General features: G+C 46.6%; 1 protein-coding gene across 2 annotated transcripts in view; it reads left to right on the forward strand.

The window, feature by feature from the left end:
- Positions 1 to 23,355, forward strand: part of GREM1 (gremlin 1, DAN family BMP antagonist) — a gene marked incomplete at its 3' end in the record, with an annotated part of 38,945 nt that overhangs the window by 8,849 nt on the left and 6,741 nt on the right. The window contains exon 1 of one of the 2 annotated variants that reach the window (XM_080668725.1): positions 20,429 to 20,564. The exons of the other annotated variant lie outside the window; for it this stretch is intronic. Of the gene's footprint in view, positions 1 to 20,428; positions 20,565 to 23,355 lie in introns of those variants that run through there. 2 annotated transcript variants of the gene reach the window in all.

Raw genomic sequence — 23,355 nt, forward strand, 5'->3', positions numbered from 1 at the left:
TAATGAAAATGGGATGCCTGTGCCCCGGCCCACCACGCCCCATCCCTGGCGAGGAGAGGGCAGTGGGCAGTTAGCAGGCACCAGGGCTTGGAAGGGACTGGGAGAAACCTGCAAGCATGCTACCAGAAAGAGGTGCTGAACCATGATGACGCAGAGGGCTGGCTGATGGAGGCGCACAAAGGTGCAGATGAGTCTGCTCTCGCTGGCGCTGAGCTTGAAAAACGCATCAACAGCCTGATGGACTAAATCGCCTTTCTGAAGAAGGTGCATAAAAAGGAGATCGCTAAGCTGCAGGTGCAGATCCAGTACGCTCAGATCTCCGTGGAGATGGACATGTTCTCCAAGTCCGACCTCTCTGCTGCGCTCAAGGAAATCCGCACCCAGTATGAGAAGCTGGTTGCCAAGAACATGCAGAATGCAGAAGAATGGTACAAGAGCTGCTTCACCATGCTGACCGAGAGCAATGCCAAGAACACCTACGGGGTGTGCGCCGCCAAGGAGGAGGTGTCTGAAAGTCACTGCCTGCTCAAGGCCAAGACCCTGGAGATCAAAGCAAGCTGGGGCATGAACTAAGCTCTGGGAAAGCAGCTGCGAGAGCTGGAGGATAAGCAGAACTCCGACGTTAGTGCTATGCAGGACACAATCAACAAATTAGAAAATTAGTTGAGAACTACAAAGAGTGAAATGGCATGATATTTAAAAGAATACCAGGACCTCCTCAATGTGGCTTTGGACATTGACATTGCAGCTTACAGGAAACTCTTGGAAGGTGAGGAGACCCCTCTCAGTTTCACCAGCGTGGGAAGCATAGCCAGCGGCTACTCCCAGAGTTCCCAGGTCTTTAGTCGATCTGCCTATGGTGGTTTACAGACCAGCTCCTACTTGATGTCCACTCACTCCTTCCCTTCTTAATACACCAGCCACGTCCAGGAGGAGCAGATCGAGGTGGAGGAGACCATTGAGGCTGCAAAAGCCTAGGAAGCTAAGGATGAACCCCCCTCTGAAGGAGAAGCTGAAGAGGAGGAGAAGGAAGTGGTGGGGAAGAGGAAGGAGAGGAAGAGGAAGAAGGTGCCAAGGAATAATTTGAGGATGCAAAGGAGGAAGAAGAAGGAGGTGAAGGTGAAGGAGAAGATGCCCAAGAAGCTGAGGGTGAGAAGAAAGATGAAGGTGCTGGGGAGGAACAAGCAACCAAGAAAAGATTGATCCCCCCTTTCCTTAATTATTTCAGGAATAATCCTCCTGAAACCAGGTCAACCCTGTCACCAACCAAGCAGTTGAGTTCCCGATACTACATGAATTAAGAAGTCAATATATATAACATTCTGAGGTGACTCAGGTTGGACATTAAATGTTGTGCTATGACTTTTCTCCTTATGCAGAGTATCTGTTTGCTTGCAGAGTGGCTTCCTGGCTTGCTGCCAGCCTGTGCATGGTCCATGCTTATGAGTTCAGGATCTATGACAATGTGAATAATTCAGATGTTTACAATAAAAACACATGAATACATGAATTCACTGATGTTAATGTTAAACTTCATGGAAAAAATAGTCCTTTGAATCTTTGGTGGTTAGAAATGAAAGACCTCAACTCATGTGCAATAAACAGTAAATAAAGTTACACTGAATGACAAAAAAGAAAAATTACATTAGGGGCCAGGAAACGTTCAAAGAACTGGGGAACCATTCCCAAATCAGGAAGGGAAGTCACAGGGTGTATATTATTGCTATGAATACAGTATTTCCTACTACTTACAACATATACAATGTAATGTGTTAGATGCCTTCCTATCGCATGAAGTACGTATTCTCATAGAGTAATACTGGTACATATGTTATAGTTATGGCAGTATGTCATATCCTATCTATATTAATAAAAGGGTAATATGCTAATTAGACCATGAGACCTTCCAGAAGTCCTTCTAGACAAAGCCATGGTGGTGGGGCCGAGGCAGAGGCGGTTAGGGGTGATCAGGCCAGGAGGGGAAGGCAGCTGGGGGTGATCAGGCCAGGAGGGGAGGGCAGTTGGGGGTGATCAGGCTGGCGGTGGGGGGGCAGTTGGAGCAATCAGGCCAGCAGGCAGAGTGGTTAGGGGTGATCAAGCAGGCAGGCAGGTGAGTGGTTAGGAGCCAGCAGTCCCGGATTGTGAGGGGGTTGTCCGACTGCCAGTTTAGGCCCGATCCCACAGGGGTCTCAGATTGGAGAGGATGCAGGCCGGGCCTAGAGACACCCCCCGCCCCATGCACGAATTTCATGCACCGGGCCACTAGTAAGTAATAACTGCTATTAGAATAGACACTTAGACCTACAGAGCTAAAGCTTAAGTACCAAGGAAGGGAAGCTGTAGTTTTCTGAAATAACTTGTCTTTATTATTTAAAAGGAATGATCTCACTTGACCTGTGTGGCTCAGTGGTTGAGTGTCGACCTATGAACCAGAAGGTCATGGTTCAATTCCTGACCAGGGCACATGCCCAGGTTACTGGCTCGATCCCCAACAGGGGGCATATAGAAAGCAGCTAATCAATGATTCTCTCTCATCATTGATATTTCTATCTTTCTCTCCCTTTCCCTTCCTCTCTGAAACCAATAAAAATGTATTAAAACATAATAAAAGGAACGATCTCTTCCCTTCCCTGGGTCCCTCCCTCCCTCTTTCCCTTCCTTCCTTACTTTCAAGGAGGATGGGAAATGTAACCAGGAGGTTGCTCAGGCCAGTGTCCTGAGGTTTGGGCTAAGCAGGCTTTTGGGGTTGCTGGTGTGTGAGGTGGCCACAGAGCTTTGTCCAGGGACAGTACACCCTAATCTGTTCCGGGATGTCCATGGATTGCTCTGACCAGTGGAGTAGCTGCTTTAGGAATCATGATGATTTCTTCTCAGAAAGGTTTCCTTCTTTGGCTCAATGTCCCTGTGGCCAAGAACCACACTTTCCAGCCTTCAGGAGCCCGTCCCTCGCTCAGCCCTGCATTTCCGTACAACATGGTGGCAGGTAGACATATGCCCCTGGGAGGTCCTGAGAGACCCTCACCCTCAGGCTGACTAGTCCCAGGGAACCCTGCTGCCTCTGGGAGACACACGGGACACCATCTAGAAGCTAGTGTGTGGGGACACGCTGCCATGTTGTCCAGTCCAAAGTATGTCCTCTTTATTTTCTCTTTCTTGTTACACAGACAAGTGAAAGCATATAGAAACAAACAGTACAGGCCAGGCTGCCAAGTCTCCTTGGCAATGTTTCTCTCCTCCTGCCACAGCCTTCATCACAGGGGAACATGCAGCTCATGCTCATCTTGGGGATTTCTCTCCACATTCTCTTACCATTGAGTACAAAGGCATTTCTCCCACCATTGATTTCTTCCTTCTCTGATCCTCTTTCCAAAGGCACCACATTTCTCTAGAGAGTGTGACCCAAATGCCTCGTGTCTACAAAGCTCTTTACAAACATTAATAGATAAATGGTTAGTTTATATAAAGCACACATGTATTGCTCTGAAATAAGCAGTGAGGAGCCCACAGTTTACATTTTTGTCTTTCTTTTAAAAAGGAATGAGAAATCATATTCCAGATGATCCACTCTTCAAGCTAGGGAGGGGAGGAGGGAAGAAGGAGGGAAATTTAAAAGAGATTGAAATTGGACCCTTCGTGAGCCAAATACACTGGCTCCAGCTCACATTGGTTCTCAGAAAGGAAAGCAAGTCTTGACCTGGCTTTCTCACCTTCGGCTCCACGCTTCTGTGCCCTGAGTAGACCCCAACACACTGGGTATTGTCACTAGTAACAATTACAATGGCAGAAAGGCAGTGTTTATACAAAACAGGGCTTATGCCTGGCTGACATACCTCTGTGGTTGAGCATGGACCTATGAACCAGAAGGTCATGGTTTGATTCCAAGTCAGGGTACATACCCAGGTTGCAGGCTCAATACTCAATGTGGGGCATGAAGGAGGCAGCCAATCGAAGATTCTCTCTTATCACTGATGTTTCTATCTCTCTCTCCCTCTCCCTTCCTCTCTGAAATCAATAAAAATTTATTTAAAAAACAAACAAAAACAAAACAAAACAGGGCTTATCTGAGTTTTCAATGGCCATGTGTTCATAATTCTTTGTAAGTAAAGTCATATAGAAACCAAAGTCATATTTCTTATATCCTCCTATCTAATAAAAGAGTAATATGCAAATTAACCATCACCCCGCTACACCCACAAGCCACGTCCACCAGCCAATCAGGAGCAAGTATGCAAATTAACCCCAACCAAGATGGCTGCAGCCACAGAGAGAGCAGGAGGCTTGGGTTTCCCCGGCAATTGAGGAAGCCAAGCTTTCCGCACACCCTGGCTGGCCCAGGCCTCCACTCAAGGCTACAAAGTTTCAATTATAGAAGATAAATAAATCCCAACAAAAATGGCTGTGGCCATGGAGCGAGCAGGAGGCTTGGCTCTGCTCAAAGCTACAAAGTTTCAATTGTAGAAGATAAATAAATCCCAGATACCAGGGCCTCCGCTTGGGTTGCCGGGGGGTGTGGTGGGCCTGCAAACCACCACAGGCCCCTCGCCTAGGCCGCCCCACGCTCCAAGGGAACCCCCACCCTGATCCAGGACACCCTTCAGGGCAAACCAGCTGGCCCCCACCCGTGCACCAGGCCTCTATCCTATCTAATAAAAGAGTAATATGCAAATTGACTGTCACTCCCACACCCAAGATGGCTATGTGGTCAAAGATCCTGCCCCCATGTGGACACAAGATGGCCACCACAAGATAGCCAGCAGGGGAGGGCAGTTGGGAGGGACCAGGTATGCAAGGGAGGGCAGTTGGGGCCAATCAAGCCTTCAGGGGAGGGCAGTTAGGGGTGACCAGGCTGACAGAGGAGGGAAGTTGGGGGCGACCGGGCCTGCAGGGAAGGGCAGTTGGGGGGACCCAGGCCTTCAGGGGAGAGCAGTTAGGAGTGACCAGGCCTGTAGGGCAGGGCAGTTAGGGGCAAACAGGCTGGCAGGGGAGCAGTTAGGCATCAATCAGGCTGGCAGGGGAGTGGTTAGGGGCAATCTGGAAGGCAGCCAGGAGAGCAGTTGGGAGCCAGCAGTCCTGGATTGTGAGAGGGATGTCCGGCTGCCCGTTTAGGTCCGATCTTACCTGGATTGGGCCTAAACGGGCAGTTGGACATCCCTCGAGGGGTCCCAGATTGGAGAGGGGGCAGGCTGGGCTGAATGACACTCCCCCCGCCCCATGCACGAATTTTGTGCACCAGGCCTCTAGTCTATACTAATAAAAGGGTAATATGCAAATTGTTCACGATTCCCTCACAGTAACAACCAAACAGCAGGCTGCATGGGGCGACCAGGCCGGCAGAAGGGTTAGCAAGGGATGACCAAACGACTGACACAGCAGGCTGTGTGGGGTGATCAGGCTGGCAGAGGGGGGCAGTGAGGGGCAACCAGGCAAGCAGGGGAGGCAGTTAGGGGTGACTAAGCCAGCAGAGGGGGGCAGTGAGGGGTGACCAGGCCGAGGGGGCAGTTGGGGGTGACCAGGCCAGTGGGGGGACAGTTGGGGTGATCAGGCTGGTAGGGGGGCAGTTGTGGGTGATAAGACTGGCAGGGGGGGCAGTTTGGGATGACCAGGCTGGCAGCGGGGGCAGTTAGGGGCAACTAGGCTGGCAGGGGGCCACTAAGGGGTGACCAGGCTGGTGGGGGCAGGCAGTTAGGGGTGACCAGGCCAGCAGAGGGGGGCAATTGGGGGTGACTTGGCTGGCAGGGTGGGCAGTTAGGGGCAATCAGGCTGGCAGGCAGAGGCATTTAAGGGTGATCAGGCTGGTGGGGGGGGGGCAGTTAGGGGCGATCAGGCAGGCAGGCAGGTGAGCAGTTAGGAGCCAGTGGTCCTGGATTGTGAGAGGGATGTCCAACTGCCAGTTTTGGCCTGATCCCTGAGATCAGGTCGAAACCGGCAGTCAGCCATCTCCCAAGGGATCCCGGATTGGAGAGGGTCCAGGCTGGGCTGAGGGGACCCCACCCCCATGCATGAATTTTGTGCACTGGGCCTCTAGTATATGTTCATATTTTTACAACCAACTGTCTCAACAATACCAGCTATTTAATTATTTAAATCACTTGGCATTATGGGTGTTTTGTTTTTTTGTGTGGAGTAATCATGTGTTTGAATATCAGTTCTAACACTGTATGGTGTAGAAGGTCAGTGGAGAGGACATAGATTCTATTGGCTGGCCATAAATTCCTCCTTTGCCTCATACAGCAGTGCACTCTTCAGATATTTACACAACCTCTCTGGACATCAACTTCTTCACCTTTATTTATTTTTTTAAATAAATATTTATTCAGATTATTACAATAGTTTCTCCTTTTTCCCCCCATAGCTCCCCTCCACCTGGTTCCCACCCCACCTTCTGCCCTTACCTCCCCGCCACTGTCCTCATCCATAGGTGTATGATTTTTGTCCAGTCTCTTCCTGAACCCCCCCATACCCCTTACCCCCTGAGAATTATCAGTCCACTCCCTTTCTATGCCCCTGATTCTATTATATTCACCAGATTATTCTGTTCCTCAGGTTTTTAATTCACTTCATTTTTAGGTTCACTTGTTGGTAGATATGTATTTGTTGTTCATAATTTTTATCTTTACTTTTTTCTTCTTCCTCTTCTTTAAGAATACCTTTCAGCATTTCATATAATACTGGTTTGGTGGTGATGAACTCCTTTAGCTTTTTCTTATCTGTGAAGCTCTTTATCTGCCCTTCAATTCTGAATGATAGCTTTGCTGGGTAGAGTAATCTTGCTTGTAGGTTCTTGTTATTCATCACTTTGAATATTTCTTGCCACTCCCGTCTGGCCTGCATAGTTTCTGTTAAGAAATCAGCTGACAATCATATGGGTGCTCCCTTGTAGGTAACTAACTGTTTTTCTCTTGCTGCTTTTAATATTTTCCCTTTGTCTTTTGCTCTTGGCATTTTAATTATGATGTGTCTTGGTGTGGTCCTCTTTGGATTCCTTTTGTTTGGGGTTCTGTGCGCTTCCTGGACTTGTAAGTCTATTTCTTTCACCAGGTGGGGGAAGTTTTCAGTCATTATTTCTTCAAATAGGTTTTCAGTATCTTGCTCTCTCTCTTCTTCTGGCACCCCCATAATTCTGATGTTGGTACACTTGAAGTTGTCCCAGAGGCTTCTTACACTATCTTCAACTTTTTGGATTTTTTTTTCTTTTTGCTTTTTCAGTTGAGTGTTTTTTGCTTCTTTGTATTTCAATTCTTTGACTTGATTCTTGTGTTCCTCTAGTCTGTTGTTGGGTCTCTGTATAATATTTTTTATTTCAGTCAGTGTATGTTTAATTTCTAGTTGGTCCTTTTTCATATCTTCGAGGGTCTCATTATACTTATCGGCCTTTTTCTAGGATATTCTTGAAAAGCCTAATAACCGTGGTTTTGAATTCTATATCCAGTCGTTTTTTTTCCTCCATTTCTTTCGTTTGTGATCTGTTTCTTTGATGCCGCATTTTCACTGCTTCCCTGAGTTGGTAGGATAGATTTGTGTGCTAGGTTTCCTATATGGCCCAGTGGGTCGGCCTCCCCAGTTAACCTGAGGTGGACACTCTTGGTGCACTCCTTTGTGGACTGTGTGTACAGCCTTGTTGTAATTAAGTCTTGATTGTTGTTGGTATCACTGGGAGGAATTGACCTCCAGGCCAGTTGGCTGTAAAGATCCGCTGTGTCTATGCTGGGAGAAGTTTGGTGCTGGAGACAGCCTTATAGGATTAGACTTGCCAAATTGTAATAGCCTCTGTGCTCAGCTTGGATGGGGTGGAGTCTCAGGGCTGAGCAGACAGTCTTGGTTTCCAGTCAGCCTTGCCCTTGCCCGCTCGTGCCTGTGCGCGCCTCTAGACCTCTGCCTTCCCCGGCTCCCGAGTCTCCACCCGAGAGTCCAGATTCCCCCCACAAGAGTGTGGGTCCCCAGGCGCTCGCCTGGAACTGGGGTTCAGTGCAATCAGAACTAGGGCTCAGTGCAGTCAGGAGCTTCTGACTCCCTTCTGCTAGGAAAAGGCTGTGGCAACCTCCGCAGCCTTTGTGCACACTGGTGCGCTCGCTTCAAGACCCCTGCCCTCCGGGGCTCCCCTGGGTCTCCCCCAGCTCTCCGAGTCTCCGGGTGCCTTTCTCTCTACCTGACAGTCCAGACTCCCCCTGTATGAGCCTGGGTCCATGCGGTTTTGCCCGGGACTGGGGTTCAGTGCAGTCAGAACTGGGGTTCAGAGTGGTCAGGGGCTTCCTTCCCCCTTCCACCAGAGAAAGTCAGCCAGGCTCTCAGCCGCCCTTCCTCTCTGTGTGCACAAAGACCCTTTGCCGTACCTCCAATTCTCTGAGCTTTTCTCTTTCCTTCTAGTTGTAGTATTTTCACTCAGCCAGCTTTCCTGTGGTTCTGGATGGTGTCCGTTCTATCTTTTAGCTGTAGTTTTGAAATTGTTGTGCGAGGCAGCAGTTTAGGTGCTTACCTATGCCGCCATCTTGGTTTCTCCAAAAATCAACTTCTTCACCTTTAAAAAGAACAAATAATAATAGCGACATCATACACTTGTTGTGAAGATTAAATTAGATATTGTATGTAAAGCCTACTATTTGGTACATACATACAAGGTGAAGCAAAAGTAGATTTACAGTTGTGAGTATGCAAAACAAAGAGTTTATTCTTATATTATGTTTTATTAATTATTGTATTATTTTCCACAGGAACAACTGTAAACCTACTTTTGCCACACCCTGTATTAAGTAGTTAGTAAAAACCGACCTTAAGGTGTACACACACACAAATACACATTTTGTACAACTGGAAAGGAATCAACATACGTATAAATGTGGTATGTGTGTGTGTGTGAGTAAACAGTAGTTATTTGGGGATTGTGGGATTATGGGAAAATTTTATTTTCTTTGTATTTGTTTTATTTTTCAAGTTTTCTATGATGAGTTTATAATCTACTAGAGGCCCCATGCATGAAGATTCATGCAAGAATGGGCCTTCCTTCCCCTGGCTGCCAGCAGCGCCTTTGCTCTGGCCGGAGCTGCCTTTCCACCTTCCCACGCTGCCCAGAGGCCTGGAGCAGCTCGGGTGGTGCCAAACGCCTGTGTTGTTGCCAAGCGTCCCGCCCTGCCCCCAGCTGCTCGGCACCTGTGTATGCAAATCAACCTTCCATCTTTGTTGGGTTAATTTGCATAATAACTCCTGATTGACTGGTGGGCGTCATGAAGGTACGGTCAATTAGCATGTTACCCTTTTATTATGTAGATAATAATCTATACTAATAAAAGGGTAATATGCTAATTAGACCAGGAGACCTTCTGGACATCCCTCCAGACAAAGCTATGGTGGCAGGGCCGAGGCAGAGGTGGTTAGGGGTGATCAGACCAGGAGGGGAGGGCAGTTGGGGGTGATCAGGCCAGCGGGGGGGGGGGGGAGTTGGGGGCAAGCGGCCTGGCAGGGGGGCAGTTGGGGACGAGCAGGCCAGCGGGGGGGGGGGGGCAGTTGGGGGTGAGCAAGCTGGCAGGGGGACCCAGATGGGGGCTATTAGGCTGGCAAGGGGGGGCAGTTGGTGGTGACTAGGCCAGTCGGGGGACAGTTGGGGGGCAGTGGAGGGGGCAGTTGGGGGAGAGCAGGCTGGCATGCACAGTGTTTAGGGGCGATCAGGTAGGCAGGCAGGTGAGCGGTTAGGAGCCAGCAGTCCCGGATTGTGAGAGGAATGTCCAACTGTCAGTTTAGGCCTGATCCCTGTTGCTGGTTTAAACTGGCAGTTAGACATCCCCCAAGGGGTCCCAGATTGGAGAGGGTGCAGGCCGGGCTGAGGGACATCCCCCCCCCGTGCATGAATTTCGTGCACCAGGCCCCTAGTAAAAGCATAATATGCTAATTAGACCAGACATTGTTCTGGACGTCCTTCTGGATGACCTTCCAGACAAAGCCGGGGCTACGAGGGAAGCCCAGGTCTTGGGTGCCAGAGAGAAACCAGGACTGGCAGCCGGGGAAGGAAGACCTACTCTTGCACGAAATTCATGCGCTGGGCCTCTAGTCCTATATAATAAAAGAGTAATATGCAAATTGACCATACCTCCACTACACCCACAAGCCACGCCCACCAGCCAATCAGGAGCGAGTATTCAAATTAACCCAACCAAGATGGCTGTGGCCACAGAGAGAGCAGGAGGCTTGGGTTTCCCTGGTAATGGAGGAAGCCAAGCTTTCCACACACCCTGGCCTGCCTTGGCCTCCGCTTAAGACTACAAAGTTTCAATTATAGAAGATAAATAAATCCCAACAAAAATGGCTGCGACCACGGAATGAGCAGGAGGCTTGGCTCCGCTCAAAGCTACAAAGTTTCAATTATAGAAGATAAATAAATCCCAGATCCCAGGGCCTCCGCTTGGTTTGCTGGGGAGCGTGGCCAGCCTGCAAACCACCACAGGCCCCTCACCCAGGCCACCCCACACCCCAAGGGAACCCCCACCCTGATCTGGGACACCCTTCAAGGCAAACCAGCTGGTCCCCACCCATGCACCAGGCCTCTATCCTATCTAACCCTATCTAATAAAAGAATAATATGCAAATTGACCATCACTCCAACACACAAGATGGCTGCCCCCATGTGGTCAAAGATGACTGACCCCATATGGATACAAGATGGCCACCACAAGATGGCCAGCAGGGGAGGGCAGCTGGGAGGGACCAGGCCTGCAAGGGAAGGCAGTTGGGGGTGATCAAGCCTGCAGGGGAGGGCAGTTAGGTGTGACCAGGCCTGCAGAGGAGGGAAGTTGGGGGTGACCGGGCCTGCAGGGAAGGGCAATTGGGGGGGACCCAGGCCTGCAGGGGAGAGCAGTTGGAGGGGACCAGGCCTGCAGGGGAGGGCAGTTAGGGGTGACCAGGCCTTCAGGGGAGGGCAGTTAGGGGCAAACAGGCTGGCAAGGAAGTGGTGAGGGGGTGATCAGGCTGGCAGGCAAAAGTGGTTAGGGGCAATCAGGAAGGCAGGCAGGTGAACAGTTGGGAGTCAGCAGTCCTGAATTGTGAGAGGGATGTCCGACTGCCCATTTAGGCTCGATCCCACCGGGATCAGGCTTAAACGGGCAGTCAGACATCCCTCGAGGGGTCCCAGATTGGAGAGGGTGCAGGCTGGGCTGAGGGACACCCCCCCCCCCCATGCATGAATTTCGTGCACCGGGCCTCTAGTATATTTATAATGTAAAATCTTTTAAAAGATGTACTAAACCAGTACAGCAACTTTTTGGGCAGAAATTACATGGATGTTCCTATGCTTTAAAAAAGAACCAAAAAAGTGAAAAGATAAATCTTAAAACATGGCTCCTAGTAAATAGAGATCTCAAGGGAACAAAGGCTGGAAATGAATTCAGTAAGGCCAACGGGAAGAACAAGAGGCAGGGCAGCCAAAGCCAATGGCCTAACACCCGAGACCTTCAGTTTAATGAGCTCTCAGCAGATCTGCGAGCCCCGGCATTTTACAATTGCAGTAGAATGAGCTTTTCTTGGATAATATACCTAACAAAGATTGAGAAAATGAAGAACCACAGCAGTTCAAGCCCTAAGGGAAAGCAGAAAATCAATAACTGATTAAAGTCCCATCTAACTTTTTTTCCAAGCGTGAGGTCATGCCAAAGAGCTCAAGACCAAAAAAAAAAGAAAACTTTTCAGACTTCCCAAGTCACCCGGGCTGTAGACAATGATGGGAGCCGAATTTGCAGCAGGCACCTTTAAGTTCTGGCACTGGGCGTGTGGGTGCTGAGAAAGGTATTTCTGCCTAGGCCTTTCTGTCTTGTCTCCATGTCTCTGCCAGCAGGCCTGGGCATGGGAGCTTCAGCTTCTCCTGCTACTTGGTTGGGCATCTTCTGGTCTCTTTTTCTCAGGTTTTGTCACCGCAGTGAAAACAACCCGAGAACTGTAACTTTTAGTTGAAGTGATTCTGATGATGCGGGCAAAAGAGAGCCAGAAGAGTTTTTGTTCGGCTTGTACCACTCTGTGAGGTATTCATACCATTGACTGATTTTACCAAAAATAGAAGTTGCTGTGCCATTTACTAGAATGGCATCATGCCTTTCCTCTCCTCCCTTCCCTTCTCCTCCCCTCCCTTCCCCTTCTCCCCTCCTTTCCCCTCCCCTCCCATTTTCTCCTGCTCCCCTCTTCTCCTGTCCTCTCCTCTCCCCAGTCTTTCCTATTCTTTCCTGTCTCCCTCCCCCTCTCCCTCCCTTTTTCCCTTTCTCCTAGGCAAATACTCATTTAATAGCCTAACAATCGCCTGCTATGTGGCATCCAGCAATATGCACTGTAAATATAAAGATACATAAGACATGACCCATGCTGACATTATACTTTCCTTGTCTTTGCTTGAGCTCCTACCTAAACTCTACCATCTATGCAGACAGTGCTGTTTACTAGGTGTCTGTCATGTATCTGACACTTTCACAAAGCTTATTTTACTTACTTCCCTTACCCACCCAGAGGTAGGTATTACCATCCATATAACACAGATAATTGAATTTAAACTCCAGGGCTTTAAATATCTAACCCAGGGTTCCTACAAGGAGGAGTCAGGAATTCAGTCTGATTTTTCTGACTCCAAGTTCAGTGTGTTTTCCCGTGTCTACATAATTGACTGTGAAGGACGATGTCATACTTTGACGTTGTCGCCGTTTGCGTACTGTAGTGCACATGTAGTGTACACAGTAAATACTAGCATGGAATTAGGTTGGAATTGTATTAAAATGGTCTGTATGATTCGTCTTTTCATAAACTGTACTTGGCAGCATTGCTCAGAATTGTCAAGCTCATGTATTCTTCATCTATGGCAAACTGGCAAATGTTTTCCTGCTTATGTGCAGAGAGTAAGGTGGGTAGCCAGGAGCTGACCCTCCTCAGAAGGCGACAGAGCAGCAGATATATAAACAGTAATATGGGCTTGTATGTGTGTTGTTTTTTTTTTTGTTTTTTGTTTTTTTTTAATATATTTTATTGATTTTTTACAGAGAGGAAGGAAGAGGGATAGATAGTCAGAAACATCGATGAGAGAGAAACATCGATCAGCTGCCTCCTGCACAACCCCCACTGGGGATGTGCCCGCAACCAAGTCACATGCCCTTAACCGGAATCGAACCTGGGACCTCCCAGTCCGCAGGCCGACGCTCTATCCACTGAGCCAAACCGGTTTTGGCATGTGTGTTTTTTTTTAGTATTTTATTGATTTTTTTACAGAGAGGAAGGGAGAGGGATAGAGAGCTAGAAACATCGATGAGAGCGAAACATCGATCAGCTGCCTCCTGCACACCTCCCACTGGGGATGTGCCCGCAACCAAGGTACATGCCCTTGACCGGAATCGCACCCGGGACCCTTCCGTCCGCAGGCCGATGCTCTATCCATTGAGCCAAACTGGTTTCGGTGGCTTGTATGTGTTTTGAAAACTTGCCTAGTAATTGTAACTGGTTATAGGTGACTCACAGGAAGGAGAAATCCTCAGTGCCCAAATGATGATCAAAGTCACTTGAAATTCTGATTAAAAGATCAGATTCCTTTTTTTTTTTAATTTTGAGAACTTTTAAAAAATTATATGTAAATAGAATATCTAACAACCATGTACCATCACCTAGAAATTAAAATGGTCATTATTCTGTCATATTTATTTCAAGATTTTTCAAAATAAAAATTTTTAAAGCATTATAAAGTTAAAATCTCTTTGTCTTCCATCCCTGATCCACCCCTCCTCCACTCCGTTCTGGTGGGCACCACCGAAGGTCTGGTTTCCAATCCACTATTTATACATTTACATGAACACATATGTTTTCATAAACAATTTATACTGTTGTTTTATATGTTTATTATAAAATATACATAATGGTGTCATACTGTTTGTATCATTTTGCAACTTCCTGCTTTTCTTAAAACATCATTATGTTTTTGAGGTCTAGGTCAAAATATAAAAATCTAGTCCATTCCTGTTAGTAGCTATACAGCATTTATTATATAAATAAAACAATTTATTTTGCCTTCTTGTGTTGATGGACACCAAGATTGTTATAAACAATACTGTAATAGAAGTGCTCACGCAGTTTCTAGTTCTCATACATGCACTCAAGTTCTTCTACGGTATTTACCTAGAAGTGGGATAGCTGGGTGATATACTAGGAGCATGTTTAATTGTCACTTATTGACAAATTACTCCCTTGGAGTGGTTATGCCAATTGATACTCTCAATGGAGATGCATTTAAGTACCTGCTTCTCTGTACCCTTTCCAATGCTGAATATTGGCAGACTTAAATCTTTGCTAACCTGCTATATAAGCAAGGGGATCTTCTTATTTTAGTTTGCATTCCCTCAATTTAATAGTGTAATCTAGCATCGTTTTATGTTTTTGGGTATTCAGTTTTCTTCTTTTGTGAAGTGTCCAGTCATGTGCTTTGCCAACCTTTTTGTTCCTATTATGTTATTTGTGGAGTTTTTTCCTTATTAATTTTAAGAAAACTCCATTCTGGACATGAATCATTTGACTGTTATTTGATCATTGCAAATATCTTCTTTAAACATTGTCAAGTTCATTATCATATTTTTTTTAGGAAGGGCATACAAGATCATTTCCAAATGAATAAAGGCTTTATTCTTCTTTCATCCAATACAAGATGGCATACATAGCAGATGACATGATGCTGAATATAGAGAACCCTAAAGATTCCACCAAAAAACTACTAAAACTGATAAATGAATTCAGTAAATTAGAATACAAAATAAATATCCAGAAATCAGACATTTTTATACACCAATAATGAATTATCAGAAAGGGAAACTAAGAAAACAATCCCATTTATAATTGCATCAGAAGATAAAATAAAATACCTAGAAATAAATTTAACCAAGGATGTAAAAGACCTATACTTGGAAAATTATAGGACACTGAAAAAAGAAATTGAGGAAGATACAAATAGGTGGAAGCATATACCATATTCATAGATAGGAAGAATTAACGTCATTAAAATGTCCATACTACCCAAAGCAATCTAGATTTCACTGCAACTCCTATCAAGATACTAATTGTGTATTACACAGAACTAGACCAACTATTTAAAAAAATTATATGGAACCACCAAAGCCCCTGAAAGCAACAGCAATCTTGATAAAGAAGAACAATGTTGGAGTAATCACTCTACCTGATATCAAACTATAGTACAAGACCATAGTAGTCAAAACAGCATGGTACTGACATAAAAACAGCCATACTAGTATAGATCAGTGGGCCAGAATAGAGAGCCCAGAAATAAATCCATGCTTTTATGGCCAATTAATATTTGGCAAAGAAGACAAGAATATACAATGGGCTAAAGACAATCTATTCAATAAATGTTGAAAAAATTGGACATATATGTGCAAAAAAAAAAAAAAAAAGGAAAGAAAGAAAAGAAACTAGACCACCTTCTTATACTATGCGCAAGAAGAAACTCAAAATGGATGAAATATTTCAATGTAAGAGTTGAAACCAGGAAAACTCTAAAAGAAAACATAGGCAGTAAAATCTAGGACATTTCTCATAGCAATATTTTTTTCTGATATATCTCATCAGGCAAGGGAAACAAAAGAAAAAATAAACAAATGGGACTACATCAAAAAAAGTTTTTGCACAGCAAAGGAAACCATCAACAAAATGAAAAGACAAACCACTGAATGGAAGAACATATTTGCCAAGGATACATCTGATAAGATGTTAATATACAAAACTTTAAAGAACTTTATACAACTCAACATACAAAAAAAAAAACAAACCAACAGCAATCCAATTAAAAAGTGGCTAAGGATCTGAATAGATACTTCTCCAAATAAGACATACAGATGGCTAACTGACATGAAAAGAACCTCAACATCACTAATCATCAGAGAAGTGCAAATTAAAGCCACAATGAGATATTACCTCACACCCCTCAGAATGGCTACCATCAACAAATCAACCATCAAGTATTGGCGAGGATGGCAGAAAAGGGAACCCTCATGAACTGTTGGTGGGAATCCATATTGATGCACCCACTGTGGAAAACAGTATAGAGTTACCTCAAAAAATTAAAAATGGAACTGTCTTATGACTCAGCCATTCCACTTCTGGGAATATATCTGAAGAAATCCAAAACACTTGTTTGAAAGAATATATGTCCCCCTAAGTTCATTGCAGCATTATTTACAATAGCCAAGATGTGGAAGCAGCCCAAGTGCTCACTAGTAGATGAGTGAATAAAAAAGCTTGGTACATTTACACAAAGGAATACTACTCAGCCATAAAAAAGAAGGAAATCTTATCTTTTGCACCAGCATGGATAGACCTATGTTAAGTGAAATAAGCCAGTCAGAGAAAGACAAATACCATATGATTTCACTTATATGTGGAATCTAATGAACAAAATAAACAAACAAAATAGAAACAGACTCATAGATACAGAGAACAGACTGACAGCTGTCAGAGGGGAGGGGTGTTGGGTGGAAAATGTGAAGGGATTAAGCAAAAAACAATGAAACCAAACCCGTAGACAAAGACAACAGTATAGTGATTAGCAGAGGGAAAGGGTGATAGGAGGAGGGAGAAGAGGATAAGGGAGGAGGCTGGTAAATGGTGATGGATGTAAACTTTACTTTGGATGGTGCACACACAATACAACATACAGATGATGTATTACAGAAATGTACACCTGAAACCTATATAATTTTATTAACCAATGTCACCCCAATAAATTCAATGAAATTCTAAAAAAATACACATACACACATATACATATATATATACACTCACATACATAAATACATAGTATACACACACAATGGAATATTTTTCAGTTTTAGAAAAGAAAGAAATCCTGCCATTTCACACAACATGGGTGAACTGGAGGACTTTGTTAAAAGTGAAACAAGTCAGACAGATAAAGACAAATACTGTATGACCTCACTCAATATGTGGAATCTAAAACAGTCAAACTCACAGAAGCACAGAGTAGAATGTTGGTTGCCAGGGGCTGGGAGGTTGGGGTAATGGGGAGATGCTGGTCAAAGGTACAAACTTTCAGTTAGAAGATTAATAAGTCCTGAGGATCTAATGTACAGCCTGGTTATAGTTCATAGTAGAGTGTGGTATTAAAATTTGCTAAAAGAGATCTCAAGTGTTCTCACCATACACAAAAAGAGAAGATTTGTGTGAGGTAATGGTTGTGTTAATTACCTTGATGGTGGTAATCCTTTCATAATGTATATGTATATCAAGTCATCATGTTGTACATCTTAAATATATACAGTTTTTGTCAATTATACCTCAATAAATCTAGGAGGAAATAAAAATATAGTGCTTAAAGGGGAAAAAAACCACACCAAGATGGCATACATAGCCTCTGCAATTAGGTTGAACGGCCACATACAGCTTTTGCAGCTCTCAGCAAAAACTTCCCTACAAAGGCCTTTGAGGTTCTTCTCTAAATCTGGAGAGTAGCTCCCTCTTAGCATCTTGGGAATTGGATGAAGACACATTCTACAGAGAGGTGAGCAAGCAAGAGAAATGTACTTTCCTTTTACAAACCAATAGCTGAGCAGGATCTACATATCTCACAACAGCCCTAAAGTAATTTAAAAGTAGTTTCTGTAAGTGCAATTTATCATTTATTGATCATTGTTTAGGTCTCATATTTCAAATGTTAACTTTGACTACATGGAGTCATTCTATTTCTTTCCCCTCTTACTGAGAACTGGTTTCAATTATGTAATTAAAGAGGGCTGAAGCCCTGGCCAGTTTTGCTCAGTGGATAGAGTGTGAGTCTGTGGACTGAAGGGTTCCAGGTTCGATTCTGGTTAGGGGCACATGCCCAGATTGTGGGCTCGATCCCCAGTAGGGGATATGCAGGATGGTCCTCTCTCATCATTGATGTTTCTCTCTCTCTCTCCCTCTCCCTTCCTCTCTGAAATCAATAAATATATTTATATGTATGTATATATGTATGTAAAAGAAGGCTGAAGAATTTTCACTCTTATGCCTTCATCCTGATTGGATAATGGTTTGCATTGACTGGTTGAGAGCTGTGGAAACACAAATATGAGGCAAAAAACTTGGATACTGAAATAAATATTTACAAACACACTAGACTATAAACTGTGAGGTGAGGGCCTGTGTTGGTCACATTCCTGATGGTTATGTCCTCAGCATTCAGGCGCAGTTGATTACTCCAATTAGTGGGTATGTGCTGAACGTTCCCAATCCACAACTACTTACGGAATCTTAATTTTGTGTTAGACACTCTGCATTCTGTGTGCATCGTGTAATCAGAATGACCAAGATAGACAAATCTCCGCCCTCATGAAGCTTATATTCTAGTGGCAGAGAGAGATCAGTGGCAATGAAGAAAAATGATGCAGTGAAATGGGATAGAGGGGTGGGGGTGGGGGGTCAGAATGTTTCCATTGTAAACAGTGTGCTCTGAGAAGTCTCCTGAAGAGGGGTCAGAGTGATGATCAACATTTACTAGATACAGAGTAATAAACGATTGAGATACACAGAGCCACAGTATCAGGGCTCCAAGCAATTACTTCCAATTCAGCAGGTAAGCTCTGTCTCTGTATTTTTATTTGGGGTAACTTATATGAGTCTTGGAGGGGAAAGTGACTAAAGCATTAATTTTTAGATTAGAAAGAGTTGGTGAATTTGCAAAATAAGAGGTTTTTGAACGAATAGTTTACACAGTGAGAGAACAGCTTGGTGGTGGGCTTGGCTGAACTGTTAATTGCCTAAGTATTTTGTGTATTTCTGACTCCCTCCCTCTTCTGCAGCCAACCCCACCAGGGAAAGTCGTTAAAGTCCTGTTGAATGTTCACATCCTGCAGGCAACTACAAACTATGGCTCGCGAGATGATTTAACAACAAAAAATTATCGAAAACATTTAAAAGTGCAGCAATGAGTTCATGGGGGAGAAACTGCCCTTTGCACGAACAAAACATTCAAAGGATGAAGATTCTCTAGATACGGAATTAATGCAGATTTCCTTCTTGTTTCATTTATTTTGAAAAATTGACTTCCAGTATCTAACATCTAGTAGGTGTTCACTGTGTGTTGTCCCCCATCCCAAGCCGCCTGCCTGAAGGGGAAAAAAATCATGTTGTTTGGAGGTTTTGTTTTGTTTTCTTAGCCAAGTACTTAAATCACCACGGTTTCATAAGTACCTTTTGATGGGTTTCATTGTTTTGTTTATTTTGCTTTAGTCAGTGCAGAAACCCTCAAATTTCCTTCTATAACAAACTTTTTTTTCCCCCCATCTGACCTGTCGGAGGGAGGCGGTCTGCAGACAGACCTCGCAGCCGGGTTGGTTTTTACACGGGCCATGACTTACACACACAAAAACTCACGGCCTCTTTTAAGAACCAGTTTTCAAGCTAAGAGAATAAATGAAAGTGCTCGCTCATCTTTCGGAAAACATGCTCTTGGTATGTTCGCCAATATCCATCGGGTTCTCAGTAATGAATACAGACTGTGGCATCGGGTTTTCACATACAGAAGTTTTGCCTTAAATTTCTGGGAAGTTATTTCCTTGTGTGACGTTTTATTTTCCTGGTTTATTCACTCTTTAACATGCCACACAAAACCTCCTCTCCTAGCGACTATCTCCCTTTTGGAAATGGCTGAGGAGTGGAAAACTTGGCTTGTGAGGGTCCTTGTAGGCTTCCTCTCCCCTCTCCCCGTTATTCCTTTCTGTGCACTCACAGCCCGGGCCGCCAGCTTCTGAGCTGAAAGAACCCGCGGTGGCGAGGAGAGGACGGTGTCCCGTTGGCGACAGGCTCCTGCGGGCGGCGACGAGCCCGCCAGGGTTAACAGGGGCGCCGGGGTCAGAGCCCTCGAAGTTGGGGGCCTTGGGCGGAGCCGCGCGACCGCTCAACCTGAGCACCCTGCACCCCCGTTCCCTCCACGGGGAGAGAATCGCCTACTCTGTCACGATCCCTCGGAGATCTTGCTCTTCGCGGTGCCATCTCCGCGACCGAGCCCGTCGCGGGGCGGACGCCGGCGAGCGGAGCTGGCGAGAGAAAAGCCGGGCCTGGGGCGGAGAAGGAACGAGGGGCCGGGAGCCGGGGGATTTCCTCCAGTGCTTCCCCCTCCAACGGGAGCGGAAAATGTGATTTGCTGTGCATTCCAGGCGCGGTTCCCTGGGGTGACCTCTCCCAGCCGGCCCGGGCGGGGGAGCAGACAAAGAGGCGAGGCGGGCGGAGAGGGGACCCCGCGGGGAAGCAGGAGGGGTGCGGGGGCGGGGGCAGTACCGGGAAAGGGGGCGGATAGCGGGTCCCGCGGCGGCGGCGGCGGCGCCTGGCCAATGGAGAGGCGCGGCCCCGGGCGCCGCGCTTGGCCGCCGGCATTTAAACGGGAGACGGCGCGATGTCCCGCACTCGGTGCGCCCTCCGCGGACCGGGCGACCCAGTGTGCCGCGAGAGCGTTCCTCTCGGTCCCGCTGACCCCGCGCCGAGCCCGGCGGCTCGGTCCGCGGCTGCACCCCGCGCCACGCCTCGAGAGCGCAGGCCGCGTCTGCACGCCGCATTGACAGGTGAGCGTCGAGGCGCTGGGCAGGGTGTGTGTGTGCGTGTGGGGGTGTGCGTGTCTGCGCGCGCGCAGGGGTTTCTAAAACGACCCCGCGTTCCGCTCTGTGTGGACGCCCGGCAGCCCTCTGTGCAGATGGGCCGAGGCCCTGCGGTTCCCCGGGGTGAACCTTGAAAAGCTGTCGCGGGGTTTTTCCTGCCAAGGCCTTGGCTGCTAGACCTCACCTTGCGCCGTCTGCGGGGAAAGGCTGGGAAAGAGGCTATGCAGAGAGAGAGCGTGCCCTGTTTCCTTCTCCTGGAGCCCCGCTAACGCTCTCCTGGTGCGCCTGCACGGCGAGGGCGCGGAATTACCCGCGGCCGGAGTGCGGGAGCTGAGGGCCAGTGAGCAGAAGCCGCGGGGAGCTGCGGGGACCTGCAGCTCGGCAGCAGACCTCGGGGCCAGTTAAACTGAGAGGGTTCAAGTTTTTGAGGCGGGGAGCCTGGCTGCTCTAGGTCTCGGGGCACCCGTCGGAGTGCCGTGGATGAGCCTGCCCTGGGCTGGAGGATCAGGAGAATCAGCGATTGACTCGCGCAAGAGTCGGGATACTTGGTCCCGGATGCGGACTGCAGAGATTCATTAGTGCTCACACGCCCACGTGCTGGCTGCGCACTCGTGGGCGCTCGATTCCTTGTTTTAGGCTTCTTTCCGTCCCATGCGCATCTCGACGGAACCTCTGACTTGCAGGCACCGGGCAGCGACAACCCGCCAGGTCCCACTTCCGCGGGTACCCCTTAGTTTGAGTTCTAGAGGCCCCCACCTCGCCTCGCTGCACCTCACTATGGACGGACCACGCGGGACTGGCGGTGGAGACTGGTCTCCGGCTCCGTCGCCCAGGTGGCCTCTCGACCTCTCCCACTCCTCGCTCACCCACTGACCCCTCTGCAGCGCGGGGAGCTAGGCCAGGGGCGGAGGGACTGTGGGGCTGTCACCTCATCAGCCAGAGTTAATTGTAGACATTAGGCTTGGGGAGAACAGGCGCGCCCCCACTCTGGCTTGGCATTGTCTTCAAATTCCAGCTCTGCCTTGGGGGCGCCCCAGCCTGGCATTCCTCTGCGCCTTCTTTAGTGACGGTCCCTGGGCACGGTGGGGGACAAACATGAGGTGAGCGAGGCTCTGCGATAAAGTCCTTCATGTGCGTTTAGAGCTGGCCTGAATGGGCTCCCGGTCGAACCCGGTTGCCGCCTTCTGCTCGACTCTTTTAGACAGAAATATAGCCTCAAAGTTAGGGGTTAATATCTCTTAAGAAATGGAACAAGGGCAGAGAGGCGACCATTGGTAGGTAATTAGATCTCCTGCTGGAAAGAGCAGATCCCAGCGGTGTACGGGTCTGTTTATGTTCCCCTTCGAGATGGTGCCAGGACAAGAGTCGATTAAAATAATCTATTGTGTTAAGTAGGTCATCAGGGATTTGAACTGTCCCCGGGACCCCAGCATAGTGGCCTCCCTCTGGCTGTACACACAAGTTAAATAAATAGCAGAGAAGAGGTTAAGATAACCCCGTCCCAGGGTGAGGAGTCTTCTTTCTCCCCAGGGCTTTCCAGCTCCCCCTCCTCTTTCTTTCTTTCTTTTTTTTTTTTGAAGGGGGATGAGGGGGGGGGGGGCATAGGAACTTGAAGGGGTGGATTTTTCAAAGCAATGAGGGGGAGATCTTAAGAAAACTACAGATTATCATCTTTTCCCTGGCACACCCAAGTCTACAACAGTAAGTAATTTGATTACTATCACTGGATAAATTGCACTTTCCAATGGTTCACTAATTACTTAAGGGTTCTTTAGATCTGTAGTTGCTCTGTGTGCATGTATGTTTAACCCCCAGGTCATTTAGAAATTAAAGTCCTTCGTAAACTTAGTAATTTCACAGATTTCTTATTTTCTTAAAAGTTCATTTTGAGTGAAATGTTTTGGCAACTCATGATCTATAGGAAATTTAAGTTGGCTGACAGTCTGTAGGTGAGTGCTCACGCAGGGAAGAATAGAAACTTATTAAGTCCCCACATCTCTGAATGAGAACTGCCTGCCTGCCTTGTCATCCCCAGTCTTAATGTTTCAGTATTAAAAGTGATATCAATCCAAGAAATGCCTGTCAAGGGCAAAGCTGTGGAGCATGTCCTAGAACAGAGAGTGAAGAACTGGTAAGCCCAAGCCTGCTAGAGAGTGAAGGTGAAGTGGTACCAGCCCATGTCATACATCTGCAAGGAATTTTCCTTCATTTTAACATATGCTCTTAGAAATGCCAAGTGCAACAGTAATTCCTGGGACGAGAAATTTCCTCCACAGTGAACATGAAGATACAAAAGAGATAATCATTTGAGTTTAAGGTATTTTTCAAACGTTATTGCACTAGAAACCAGTCCATATATCCTTTGTTAAATACTGTGGTGGGTGCCCACAGAACAGTGCTTAAGGACGTGTGTTTGAGCGCTAGATAGAATTGGACTCAAACCTTGGCTCTCCTACTTGGGAGCTGTGTAACCTTGGACAGATTCCTAACCTCCCTGATTGGTAAAACAAACACAATATTATCGATCTCATATTTTGTTGTGAAAAGTAAATGATAAAATTTGCTCGAAATTTAGCATAATACCTGGCATAGTAAGGGTTTAAAAATATAGGTGACTTATTATTAGTGGTGGTATTGGAAGAGGCAGTAACATTCTACAGCACCAGGACATTTTACAAGGTGGTTCTGAAATTAAATCCTAAATCACACTCACACAGGGACCAACATCTTTCACTACAAGACAGAACCTATAACTTAG

The sequence above is a fragment of the Plecotus auritus genome (assembly GCF_963455305.1).
Source record: "Plecotus auritus genome assembly, chromosome: 1".
Taxonomy (NCBI): domain Eukaryota; kingdom Metazoa; phylum Chordata; class Mammalia; order Chiroptera; family Vespertilionidae; genus Plecotus; species Plecotus auritus.